The sequence below is a fragment of the Zingiber officinale genome, chromosome 4A (assembly GCF_018446385.1).
Source record: "Zingiber officinale cultivar Zhangliang chromosome 4A, Zo_v1.1, whole genome shotgun sequence".
In the NCBI taxonomy this organism is placed as follows: domain Eukaryota; kingdom Viridiplantae; phylum Streptophyta; class Magnoliopsida; order Zingiberales; family Zingiberaceae; genus Zingiber; species Zingiber officinale.
Genome location: NC_055992.1, coordinates 98,764,206 through 98,777,655, shown reverse-complemented (window position 1 = coordinate 98,777,655; position 13,450 = coordinate 98,764,206).

Sequence of the window (13,450 nt, the reverse complement as noted above, 5' to 3'; positions counted from 1 at the left end):
GAGCCCGTCGGTTCTCTCCCGTGCCGTCTTTCTCACTAGTCACGTCTTTCGCTCGATTTCCTGTGCTCCTAAGTTCTTGCACATTTAGACACAGGAGTTAAAAATCAATAGAACCTAACCTGACTTGGTTGATTATACAACATATATAGAAGTTACAATTCATAACTGTTATAACGCATCCCTAATTTAAGATTTAAAAGGGAGATATAGACGAAAAATAATAATAAGAATAGTGTATTGGAGGACAGTTGAATAATTTTATATGAGTTGTGTATGACCCTTGGTGGTTGGATAGAAGAGGATGAATAGCCCTACAAAAATAACACGAACTTTCCTCGAACGTTATAGTTTAATTAAACTAATACTTGCATAAATTAAATAAAAAACTAGAAAGAAGAGACACAATGAGGTTTATTTGATTACAACCGGGGAGATCGTTAATTCAAGAAAGTTGAAGCTCACTATCAAAGTCTCCTTTAGGCGGATAAGCCTCTTACAGTAGTTAAAGCAACTCAAAATATAAAGCTAGATAAAGGAAATTGTTTACAAGTGTTCTGTTTAAGCTTCTGAGACCAAGGCTGTATTTATAGTCCTGGTCGGGGTGCCTAGAAGGGTTCCAAGCGCCTGGAGGGGGATAAAATTTTATCCCCATCGCAACGGATTGCGCTAAACGGGATCTAGATAATTTTCATAGTCCGGGCGCACGGACCTCCAAGCGCCTGGACCAAAGTTAATCGTATGTTAACTTGTTTGGTCCGGGTTCTTGCTCCGGCTCAGCTCACTTGGGTCCAGGTCTTCCGCTCTGGCTCCGGCTCCGCTTGCTTGGGTGATTTCGTCTATCCAGAATATGGCTGACCCGAACCCATTTTCTGGGCTTCTAGTAGTCTTCTGCTCCGACTTCTAGTCCCTTGGAAACGTCGCACGCCTCCTTCTTGTTCGCCCACATACTCTTCTACAACACCTCATCTCTCGGATGCATTGAGCCCGTCGGTTCTCTCCCGTGCCGTCTTTCTCACTAGTCACGTCTTTCGCTCGACTTCCTGTGCTCCTAAGTTCTTGCACATTTAGACACAGGAGTTCAAAATTAATAGAACCTAACCTAACTTGGTTGATTATATCAAAATTACCTTGGGGATACTAACAAGTTGTTGGTGAGATGGATGCCTAATCCTGCTTGAGATCGCCGATGGGTGAGCCACTGGCGAGCTATCTTCTATATTAACCAAGTTGTTGAATAGTGAGAGGAATTGATCACCGAGCTAGAAAAAAGGAGACCAAGGAAGAAGAAACGTTAGAAGGAAGGCTAGGGTGCCTTGCCTTAGCTAGGAGTGAGTATTTGGTTAAAACTGAATTGAATTAATTGAACTGAACCGAATCAATTTTTTTCGAATAAATCGAATTGAACGAATCAATTTTTTTTTTAGCAAACCTAACCAACCAAATTTTAAAAAATGAATAAACTAAACCGATAAAATATCAGTTAATTCGTTCAAAAACCGAATTAACCAAATTAACCATTTTTTTAATTCAGTCTTAGAAATAGGGTGTAAAATTTTGATTTGATCCAAAAATTCGGTAAATTCAATTTAACCGAATAAGAAATTTAAAACTGAAACGAATTAACTAATTTTTTTAGATTTTTTTTTGAATAAGCCGAACCGAATTTTAAAATTTGGTTGATTTATTTAGTTTTTTAGGTTTAACCAAATTTTGCTCATCCCTAAGCTCAGCCACTCTAACACTCAAGTTAGAGTACCTTGGAGTTAGGAATTCAATAACAACTTTTATATTAACTTCCTAGTTACTATCAAAGAGTGTAAGAGATTTCTCCGTCTTCAACGAAGAAAAACTTTAGTGCGCTTTCAACTGTCTTGGATTAACAACCTTCCCGATTGTAACAAAGTAATCTCTAGTGTCTCTTACTCATTTCCCTAAGTTGTTATTTCTTTTTAATGCTAATTGTTTATGCTTAACTAACTTGTATCCTTGCCAAGTTCAAGCAAGAGAAAATTCTAACTTAGGTTTCAGGGCTATTTATCTCATCTCTAACCGGTCTAACGTAGACTAACACCAACTAGATAAAGTTTTATCCTCTTCACTGATCTGAATTGTTGGAGGTGCCTCAGTCGCCATTGAAAGCGTCTCCAATCGACTCCGTCTTTATTCTCGATGCAACGTCTCTCCAGCTCATCAGAGGAGCCTTAAGTCTTGCAGTGGTTATCCGTAGTAGCTCTGCATGCGAGATGCCTCAACTCCATTTGAAGCGCCTGGAATAGAGGTACCCTGGGCCATCCGAGGTGCCTCAGTGGTCAGCCTCAGAAGTTGACCATTCTTAGTTTCGCTCGCTTGGGTGATGCTTCGGTTGTCTGGAGCTGTGCTCACTGGACCCAACTCTAACCTTCTCGAGCAGATTTCCTCCTATTTTTCTTCCCTTGGACTGCATCCTTCTCCCTCCGTTGGTTTACTTTTCGCAGCTCCTCGTCTCTCAGATGCGCCGAGTCCATCGACTCCCTTCTTGTATCATCATTCTCGCTCGATCTATCTTCCGCTCGACTTCTTGTGTTTCTAAGTTCCTGTACACTTAAACACAAGTCATTAAATATATATAACCTAACTTAACTTGGTTGATCAACATCAAAATTAACATGAGATATTTACAAAATCAATTGAAAAGTACTATATGTTAGGATCTCTTCGTACGGCTAGAGAGGGGGGGGGTGTGAATAGCCGATCCCAAATCGCTCGTTTCTTCCTACAATTCGTTAGCGCAGCGGAAAAATAAACTAGAAACGAAAGGAAGAATATCAAACCTTAACACAACGATGTACGAGGTTCGGAGATGATGCTCCTACTCCTCGGCGTGTCCGTAAGGTGGACGAACCCAATCAATCCGTCGGTGGATGAGTCCCCGGAAAATCGGCTAATAAAAACTCCTTCTGGGTGGAGAAACCTCGCCACACTTGTTTGCAACAACAAACAGGAGTACAAGTACAAAGAATAAGCAAGAAATACAATAAGAATACACAAGCACTCTTCCAATCTTGCTTTTTCATCGACTGGAGTCCGGATGAAGCAGCAGCTTCAAAAACCCTAACAGCAGCAGCTGTTCCAGTCGGGGAAGCTCACGCGAAGCTTTCGGAAGGAACTCAACAGAGCTCTTATCGCAGCCCACAAATCTTCAAAGAGGAAAGAAAGAACAAGAGTTCCTGTACAGCAGCAGCCCTCGACCCCTTTATACTGCGAAGAAGAAACAATGAAGAAACTAGCCAGCTAGAACCTGATCGATGCGTGGACCGATCAACATCTGATCGGGCAGACCGATCAGGAAAGGTCACTCGATCGGTCCATGGACCGATCGGAAACCTCCTAATTGGTCCACACCGATCAGAACCCGATCGGTCCGACCGATCGACTTCTTGCTAGTTTGCCATCGATCTTCTTCGATCGGTCTCGGCCGATCAGATGAGCCATATCATTGGATCGTGCCCGATCCAAACTTCTCACCCTAAACCTAAGGCTTCCACACCAACATCCGTCAACCTTGACTGTTGGTACATCATCCCTAGCATCCGGTCACTCCCTTGACTGCTAGCACTCCCCGCCTGTCCGGTCAATCCTTTTGACCCACTTAGACTTTTCCCACCGGATGTCCGATCACCCTTGATCCATCCGGATTTTTGCCTGCCCGACTTCACTCACGGGGACTTTCACCTGCCTAACATCCCTAGGACTTTCCCTGCTCGGCTTCACTCACGGGACTTTCCAACCGCCTAACATCCCAGTTAGGACTTCCCGGCTTCACTCACGGGACTTTCTAACCGCCTAACATCCCGGTTAGTCCTTTTCCTGGCTTCACTCACCAGGACTTTCCAACTGCCTAACATCCCAGTTAGGACTTTCCCCTGCCTGACTTCACTCACCAGGACTTTCCAACGTGCCAAGCTCCCTGCTTGGACTTCTCCAGTGCCAAGTCTCCATACTTGGACTTTTTCCCGAATCAGGTCAACCAAGTCAACCTTGACTTACGGTTGCACCAATAATCTCCCAAACATCTATTCTTGTCCCATATCAAGAATAGAACTCTCTCACGAGTGTCAAACATCAACATGCAACTCAACTAGGTCAACCTTGACCTAAGGTTGCACCAACAATCTTCCCAAGTCAAACATCAAAATACAACTCGAGTCAAGTCACCTCGAGTCGGGTCAACCTTGACCTAAGGTTGCACCAACAATCTCCCCCTTTTTGATGTTTGACAAAACCCATAATCAAGTTAGGTTAACCCGATAACCTAACTTAGGTTTTCCAACCATCTTCCAATGTCCAATGTTCTTTCCTTGAACATTCTCTGGACATTCTCCCCTTAGGTTAACCCGATAACCTAACTTGGGTTCTCCAATAATTCTCCCCCTTTTTGACACACATCAAAAAGAATTCCAATGTTCTTCCTTGAACATTCCTTGACATTCTTCCCCTAGCTTAGGTTAACCCGATAACCTAACTTGGGTTCTCCAATAATTTTCCAATGAACACTCTCCCCTTTTTGACACATATCAAAAAGAAAAAGGAGAGTATCAAGGTCAAGAGTTTCTTCCTAATGAAAGTCCCATACCTTTCATTGAAACTCTTAATTTCCCCCTTGATACTAAACTCAACAATCAACTTAGTGATAATCCCATATCACTAATTCTCAAAAGTCTTAAGGAGTAAAAACTCCCCCTAAAAGTCAACTCCCCCTTGACAATTAGGTAAAACTCCCCCTAAAGGTCAACTCCCCCTTTGACCATTGCACCAACAATGTCTTTGAGAGTTCCAAACCTTTAGAAATCCAAAAACACTACTTCCATAACTGAAATTTCAGACAACAGCTAAAAAATCAGAAATTCGGCACGCCCTGATCGGTCCCCAGACCGATCAGCCCTTCACCAGATCGCACTCGTGCTACTGGAACTCACTGGATCGGTCCAAACTCTATGGATCGGTCCGCAGACTGATCAGATCTTCCCTGGATCGGTCCCCGGACCGATCCAGCCACTGAAATTAGAACTTCTGATTTCCCCTTCCGGAAAATCAGAAACTCCTAATAAATTCAAGAAAATTCCAAAAATTACGAAACTTTGAGGTTACATTCCTCATATCATACACTATCATGGAAAAATAGTTTTATATGAAAATAACTTCCATTTTTCAATCTTGATACAAAGTTCAAAAACTTTGAAATAGTTCAAGTTTAACTCAACTTTGTATCACAATGATCAATGATGAATGCAATCACTAGGAAAGCTTCATCAAGGTTTTTCAAATCAATTTTGAAATGATTTTAAACCCTTTAATTTAGGATCATAATCTTAGGACTATATGTACATGACTTGTATACAAGTTTTCCCTATGATCCTCCATTTATTGAATTAGGCTCATCTAGGTACAAGAACTATGCACCTTGATCCTAACTCATGATCCTAATATCTCACACACATCTAAAGTGTATCAAACACATCCATGTCAATTTTGATGTGAGATATGGGTTTAGGTATCTTAGACTAAGGTCTCATGCATTTTCTAAACACAAATTTGATCTCAATATCAAAATGTGTTTTTCATCCTTAAATCAATTCAATTGATTACTAATGCAAGAGATGATGACATGACATAAAATGATATCATAAATGAAAACATGTGCCAATGTCATGATGTCATGGCATAAAGTTTGAAACTTAAATAAACATGACATAAAAACTAGCCTAAACATTATCATGACATTTCAAATGATGATAAAACTAAACATGATGTCATGACATGTGAGGGCAAACAATCATGGCAAGATTTAGCATAAATAAATATACCTAGATTACCTATCTAAGTATCCTTAACCACTTGGCTGACTTCAAATTTAATCCTAGATTGCCCCCAAGATGCCAAAATCCTAATTTTGACACTTCTTGAACTCTAGATTAATTCATGCCACTTAAAGATCAAATTTATCCTCAAAACTTGGCATGTTTCATTTTTCCTCGAGAGTTCTCTAGATTTTCCCAAATTGTGCCAATTGAGATTAAAAATAAAATTTCCAATCTTTAGGCACATTTAACTCTTCAAAGGAGTAAATGATAATTCCATTTCATTTTCAAAAGTTCTCAAAACATTGAAAATGCTCCTTGAGTGTCAATTTCCTCAAAGTTGGGTTAACTACCCTTCTAATCGGAGTTGACACTCTCTAACCCATCTATGGGGTAGAGAAGATGCTCCTAGGAACCCAATACCTATTTGAGCTCATTGGGTTCACTAAAAATTCACTAGGGATAACTTCCCTAGCAACCCTCCTAATGACCCTCTTAGGCTTTGAAGCCTTGGTCATTTGGGACTCATCAAGATCAACTCTAGGGGTGACTCCCCTTGTGACCTTGGTGGTGGTCTTCCTAGCCCTAGGTTTTGTTCCATAATCGAATGGAACATTGTGGTAAGTGGGCTTGACCACTTGGGACTTAGATTTGTGACCCAAACCTTTCTTGTCCTGGGACTTTTGACCCTTAGGCCCTAGAGTTGACTTCTCTAAATTTTTAAGGGCCTTTTCTAGGGTATCAAGCCTTGACCTCAAGACTTGATTCTCCTTTTCTATTACCTCAAGTTTTGATTTGTCATTCTTTCTTGAGGTGTTCCTAGGCATGTGTCTAGTTGATTTAGGGTTTCTACCTAGGTTTTCCTTAACCTTAGAAGTGTTAATCCTAGGGTTAGCATTCCTAGTAGTATCCCTATCTAGGTTGACATGTTTAGCACCTAAGCACATGTATTGATTTCTAGTGTTAACATGCTTATCATTATTGACTAATGCAATAAAATTACTAGCATGTATCCTACTAGAATTGCACGAATGAGCCTTAAAAGATACCTTAGGGTTTGCCTTAGCTCCCCCTATCGATGTGCATCCCTTGTCCTTGTGAGATTTCCTCCCCTTCGGACATTGGCTCCTATAGTGTCCCCGTTGCTTGCATTGAAAGCACACCACGTGCTTCTTGCCTTTGCGTGTTGGGACGCCGGCTTCCTTGACCTTTGGTGCCGGTGGAGTCTTTCTAACCCTCTTTGGACACTTGCTCTTGTAGTGCCCAAATTCCCTACACTCGAAGCACATTATGTGTAATTTGCTAGAAATTAAAATGCTTGAGTTACCTAGGGTTGAGGATGGATGACCGCTCTCATCTTCATCCCTTCCGGAGGTAGAAGCTTCTTCTTCTTGCTCCAATCTTGAAGAGGAACTCTCCTCCTCTTCTTCTTTAGATGTTGAGTGACCCTCAACTTCTAAATCTTCTCCTCCATGATGTGAGCTACTTGGCTCACTTAGCTCCTCTTCATGGCTTGAATTTGAGCTTCCCTCATGGAACTTGGCCAAGTTATCCCATAATTCCTTGGCATTGTTGTAACCTATCTTACACAAGATGTTAGTAGGCAATGAAAATTCAATTATTCTCGTTACCTCTTCGTTGATTTCGGATTTGTGAATTTGTTCTCTTGTCCACTCCTTCTTCTCAAGTGGTTTTCCTTCCTTATCCACCGGAGGAGTAAAACCTTCTTGTACACAAAACCAATTCACTATGTTAGTCATAAGAAAGTACTTCATCCTTACCATCCAATACGCGAAGTCGCCGCATTCGTAGAAGGGTGGAATGGTGATGTCTTCTCCATAGAGATCCATTCTCTAGCTTTGCTCCCACGGATGTTGATCCGACGAAGAGCGGCCTTGCTCTGATACCACTTGTTAGGATCTCTTCGTACGGCTAGAGAGGGGGGGTGTGAATAGCCGACCCCAAATCGCTCGTTTCTTCCTACAATTCGTTAGCGCAGCGGAAAAATAAACTAGAAACGAAAGGAAGAATATCAAACCTTAACACAGCGATGTACGAGGTTCGGAGATGATGCTCCTACTCCTCGGCGTGTCCGTAAGGTGGACGAACCCAATCAATCCGTCGGTGGATGAGTCCCCGGAAAATCGGCTAATAAAAACTCCTTCTGGGTGGAGAAACCTCGCCACACTTGTTTGCAACAACAAACAGGAGTACAAGTACAAAGAATAAGCAAGAAATACAATAAGAATACACAAGCACTCTTCCAATCTTGCTTTTTCATCGACTGGAGTCCGGATGAAGCAGCAGCTTCAAAAACCCTAACAGCAGCAGAACTCAACAGAGCTCTTATCGCAGCCCACAAATCTTCAGCAGAAGAGAGGAAAGAAAGAACAAGAGTTCCTGTACAGCAGCAGCCCTCGACCCCTTTATACATGCGAAGAAGAAACAGCGAAACAGCGAAGAAACTAGTCGTTGCGTCGCAACGGCTAGAACCCTGATCGGTCTGTGGACCGATCAGGGAAGAAGCCTTTCAGAAACCTCCTGATCGGTCCACAGACCGATCAGGAAACCTTCTGATCGGTCCGTAGACCGATCAGGCTTCTTGCTAGTTTGCCACTGATCTTCTTCTGATCGGTCTCCAGACCGATCAGATGAGCCATGTATCATTGGATCGGTCTGCAGCCCGATCCAAACTTCTCAGCCCTAAACCTAAGGCTTCCACACCAACATCCGGTCAACCTTGACCTGTTGGTACATCATCCCTAGCATCTGGTCACTCCCTTGACCTGCTAGCACTCCCCGCTAAGTGTCCGGTCAATCCTTTTGACCCACTTAGACTTTTCCCACCAGATGTCCGATCACCCTTGATCCATCTGGATTTTTGCCTTGCCCGACTTCACTCACCAGGACTTTCCACACTGCCTAACATCCCAGTTAGGACTTTCCCACTGCCTGGCTTCACTCACCAGGACTTTCCAACTGCCTAACATCCCAGTTAGGACTTTCCCACTGCCTGGCTTCACTCACCAGGACTTTCCAACTGCCTAACATCCCAGTTAGGACTTTCCCACTGCCTGGCTTCACTCACCAGGACTTTCTAACGTGCCAAGCTCCCTGCTTGGACTTCTCCAGTGCCAAGTCTCCATACTTGGACTTTTTCCCGAATCAGGTCAACCAAGTCAACCTTGACTTACGGTTGCACCAATAATCTCCCAAACATCTATTCTTGTCCCATATCAAGAATAGAACTCTCTCACGAGTGTCAAACATCAACATGCAACTCAACTAGGTCAACCTTGACCTAAGGTTGCACCGACAATCTTCCCAAGTCAAACATCAAAATACAACTCGAGTCAAGTCACCTCGAGTCGAGTCAACCAGGTCAACCTTGACCTAAGGTTGCACCAACACTATAGGGGCCATTCGACAGAACTATGTTTGACACAATTTGAACTAAGCGAGGGCAAAGGTGAGGTGAAGTCTTTCGAGGACCAACTTGCTGAGTCTGATTAAAACACTAAAGGCGAAGAAGAAACTAAGATGAAAGGCCTTAGCCACAATAGAAGAATTGAAGGTTAAGGCTGAGGTTCAGAACGTTGAGCTAAAGGTAGTCAAGGTAAATTCGAACCGGGGAAGGCAGAGTCTAAAAATTTGAGGGCGGAGTTCGAGGATGTCAAAGCTGAAGCAGAGGCAACAAAGGTGAAATTTGAATCTCTACAGGCAGAGTTGGGAGCTACTAAAACTGAGGTTGAGGCAGTGAAGGCCGAATTGGAGGCTCAAGGGGCTTTGAGGCTTTAAAGGTAGCGCTGCAGGTCGCATTGGAGACCCAAACAAATCAAATAGAGAATAAGGAGGCGGAGTTCCAGACATACATAGTCGGGGAGGAGGAGCATTAGATGACCAAGTGAAAGGAATTCCTATGCTTTTGAGAATTTTACGATTTCCTCGATGACCATGTTCTGATGATGCTCCAATATAGGATGGACGGGGTTGTGAAACTGTCAGTCTGGTGAGACCGATTAAAAGGAGGTGAATAGTCTTGAAACGAAGTTAGAGAAAATCTATTGTTTTTGATCTAGCAAAGGACACAAGATTAGTTAGTCATAAACAATTAGCATTTAATAGAATAACAACTTAAAAAATAATAAGCAAGAAGCTAGAGTTTAGTTAGTCACAAGTCACAACCTAGGTGATTGTTAACCTAAGACAATTGAAAGCACTAAAAAGATTCCCTTTGTTGAAGGCGAAGAAGTCTTTTACACTCTTTGATAGCTCATAAATTAACTAGGAATTGAATACAAGTTGTTAACTCCTAACTCCATGATGCTATTTATAGCATTCTGGGTATATGTGACTGTTGGTTTCCGTGTGTTGGAAGTGCCTCTAATGATTTCTAGGGCGCCTCCAATGGATAAGGTTTTATGCTCTTTGCAATGGCTATAAAAGTGATCACAACAACGATTACGACAACTCAAGGTGCCTCCGTTGGAAGCACCTTCGACAAAAAAGCGCGAGGGAGCCTCTAACCATGTTGGAGGCACATTCCACCAGGCATGTCTTTCAAAACTGGTTAACTCTTCTTTGAGTGATGTTCCGGTCGTTCGGAGTTGAGCTCACTCGGACTCAACTCTGACCTTCTCTTCAAGCAGACTTCCTCCCCGACTTCTCATCTCTCAAACGTCGCTCATGTCATTCTCATCCACCGGTATACTCTTTCACAGCCTTTCGTCCCTCGGATGCACCGAGCCCGTCGGCTTCCTTCCTATGTTATCCTTCTTACTTACCGCGTCTTCTACTCAACTTCTTATGTTTCTATGCTTGCTCCTGCACACTTAGACATAAGGCATCAAACATAACAAGACCTAACTTGACATGGTTGACCACATCAAAACTAACTCGGAGTACTTATAATCTATCTTTTTTTTATGTGCATCAACCCAAATTAAGTTAAGATAAAAAATAAAATAACTTATGAAATATTAAGTACAAATAAATTTACAATTATTAAGTACAGAAAAATTACAATAATGCAAACATAATATGCAAAAGAAAATATATCTCTTCGTAACTTAACTCCTACGTTTTTCCCTCTTTGATCATATCAAAAACTAAAGAAAAAAATATAAAAACTTATAAAAAAATTTTAGAAATTTTTCTTGGGGGTTTAAAATAGAGTTTTCAGGAATATTACATTTTATTAAAATTAATTTTTTTAAAAAATATAATTTTTAGTAATTAATCCTCAATTTTTTTGAAAATAATTCAAAAATTATTTTTAAATTTCAAAAAATTCTGACATCTTTTATCATGGTTAAATAGAAAAAATAAGATCAAAAAAAATATTTTGATAAAAATATTTTGATTATGACCAGAATGATTATTTTTAAACAAAAGTGATTATTTTCAAATTTAAATGTTTAAAAATGAATTTTAAATTCAAAAAATCTTGCTGATTTTTCTAACATTTAAAATATAACATTCCTTAATTGAATAATCAAGTTTCGCAAAAGTTATCTATGTTAAAATTTAAATTTTAAAATTTAAAAATTAAAATTACATTTTTTCCATAAAAATTCATGAAAAATTAGATAATCGTCAGAAAAATCTCAAAAATTTTTATTATAATAGAAAAGATAACTTATTATCAGTGAAAAAAAATTAATTTTAAAAAATCAATTTTAAAAAAATAATTTTAAAAATTAGATTTTTTTTGTTAGAAAATTCATAAAAAATAATATAAATGTCAAAAAATTTTAAAATTTTTTATGTTAACAAATAATTATTTCAGTTTTAATAAACAAAATTTAACAAAAAAAAAAACATTAATAGGAAGCATGAGAAATAGTTAATTTGATAAATAAAAGCAAAAGCAAATTAAATTTAGGCATGTATAAAAATTTATTCAATATGCTATGCATGATTTAGAAACCTAAAATAAATTATGTCCTACTATATTAATAAAAATTTTTAGTGGAATAACATTTCTTGTAAGTTTAGCAATTTGTCTCCTATAATTTTTCAAATATCAATTAAGTCTATCATTATATTTAACTTTTGAAAGTCTAAGAATATTTGAGCATGAATAACTCTGTTTGAGTAATTCTACTTATTTTTTCAGTGTTCATTTTCAATTTTAAGTTTATCAAAGTGTTCTAAGGGACATGTTATTACTAATTTAATTTTTAAATCAATATTTTCCTTTTTTATTTTCACATACTTGAACCTTAATTTGTATAATGACCTAGACATCAATTTAATACCTTGAAATAATTATTCAGAAGAGAGGTTACGTACTTCACTTATTGTGTCAGACTCATAGTTCGACGCTCCCCCTTCATCAATGATTTCGATGCTCATCTAGGAAGAACTTTCTTCATCTGTATCTTTTTGGTAATTTATCATTAGTGCAAGTCTGGCGTATGCTTCGATCTCTGATTAGGATAATGATGATTCATCCCATGTCGCTTTAAGATTCTTGTGCTTCGATCATGTTGGTGTTGGTCCCTTGGTGGCCGGCAAGAGGGGAGGGGTGAATTGCCCTGCAAAAATAAACTCAACCCTTTTTTGACTTATAGCTTAATAAAGAACACTTGTAATAAAAAACTAAGAGACTGATTACAGAGACAGAAACATAAGGAGACTTACTTGGTTTACAATCAGAAGATTGTTAATCCAAGGGAAATGAAGCACACTTTATGACAATCTTCGGGCGGAGTAGCCTCTTACAACGTTAACAACTCACAAATGAAAGTAGAACAAAAAGAAATGAATTACAAGTTGTTAATCCAAGGGAAATGAAGCACACTTTATGACAATCTCCTTCGGGCGGAGTAGCCTCTTACAACGTTAATAACTCACAAATGAAAGTAGAACAAAAAGAAATGAATTACAAGTTGTTATCTGAACTACTGAAAACAGAGATATATTTGTAGCACTATTCCGAACACTTAGAAGGGTTCCCAGCGCTTAGAGTGGGATAGAATTCTATCTTCAACACGTCGGTCAACATGCACATCGACTCTGATAAGAGTTGAGTTCCGAGCACCCGGAAGGATTCCGGATGCTCGGACACACAAAAGTCAACACGATTGACTTTTTTGGTCCGGGCCCTCTGCTTCGGTTTTGCTCACCTTGGTTCGGGTCTTCCACTCTGATTCCACTCGTTTGGGTGATCTCAGCCATTCGGAATAGGGCTCACCCGAACCTAATTTCCAACTTTCTCCTCGAGCAACCTTCCTCCCCGGCTTCTCGTCCCTCGAACATCGTGTACATTCTTCTCGTCCACCGGTGTACTCTTCCGCGGCACCTCGTCCCTTGGACGTACCAAGCTCGTCGGCTCTCTCCCGTGCCATCCTTCTTGCTAGCCGCGTCTTCCGCTCGACTTCTTGTGCTCCTAAACTCCTGCACACTTAGACACAGGGGTTAAACCAAACATGACCTAACTTAACTTGTTTAATCACATCAAAATAACCTTGGGGTTCCAACAGTTGGTTCTTGACGTTATCTTTATCCTTCTCTTTGTTCTTTAATCTGGGACAATTATCTTTGATGTGTCTCTTTTCACTGTAGTTGTAGCATCGATCTTTTCTTTTTCTTAGAATAAACTTCTTGGT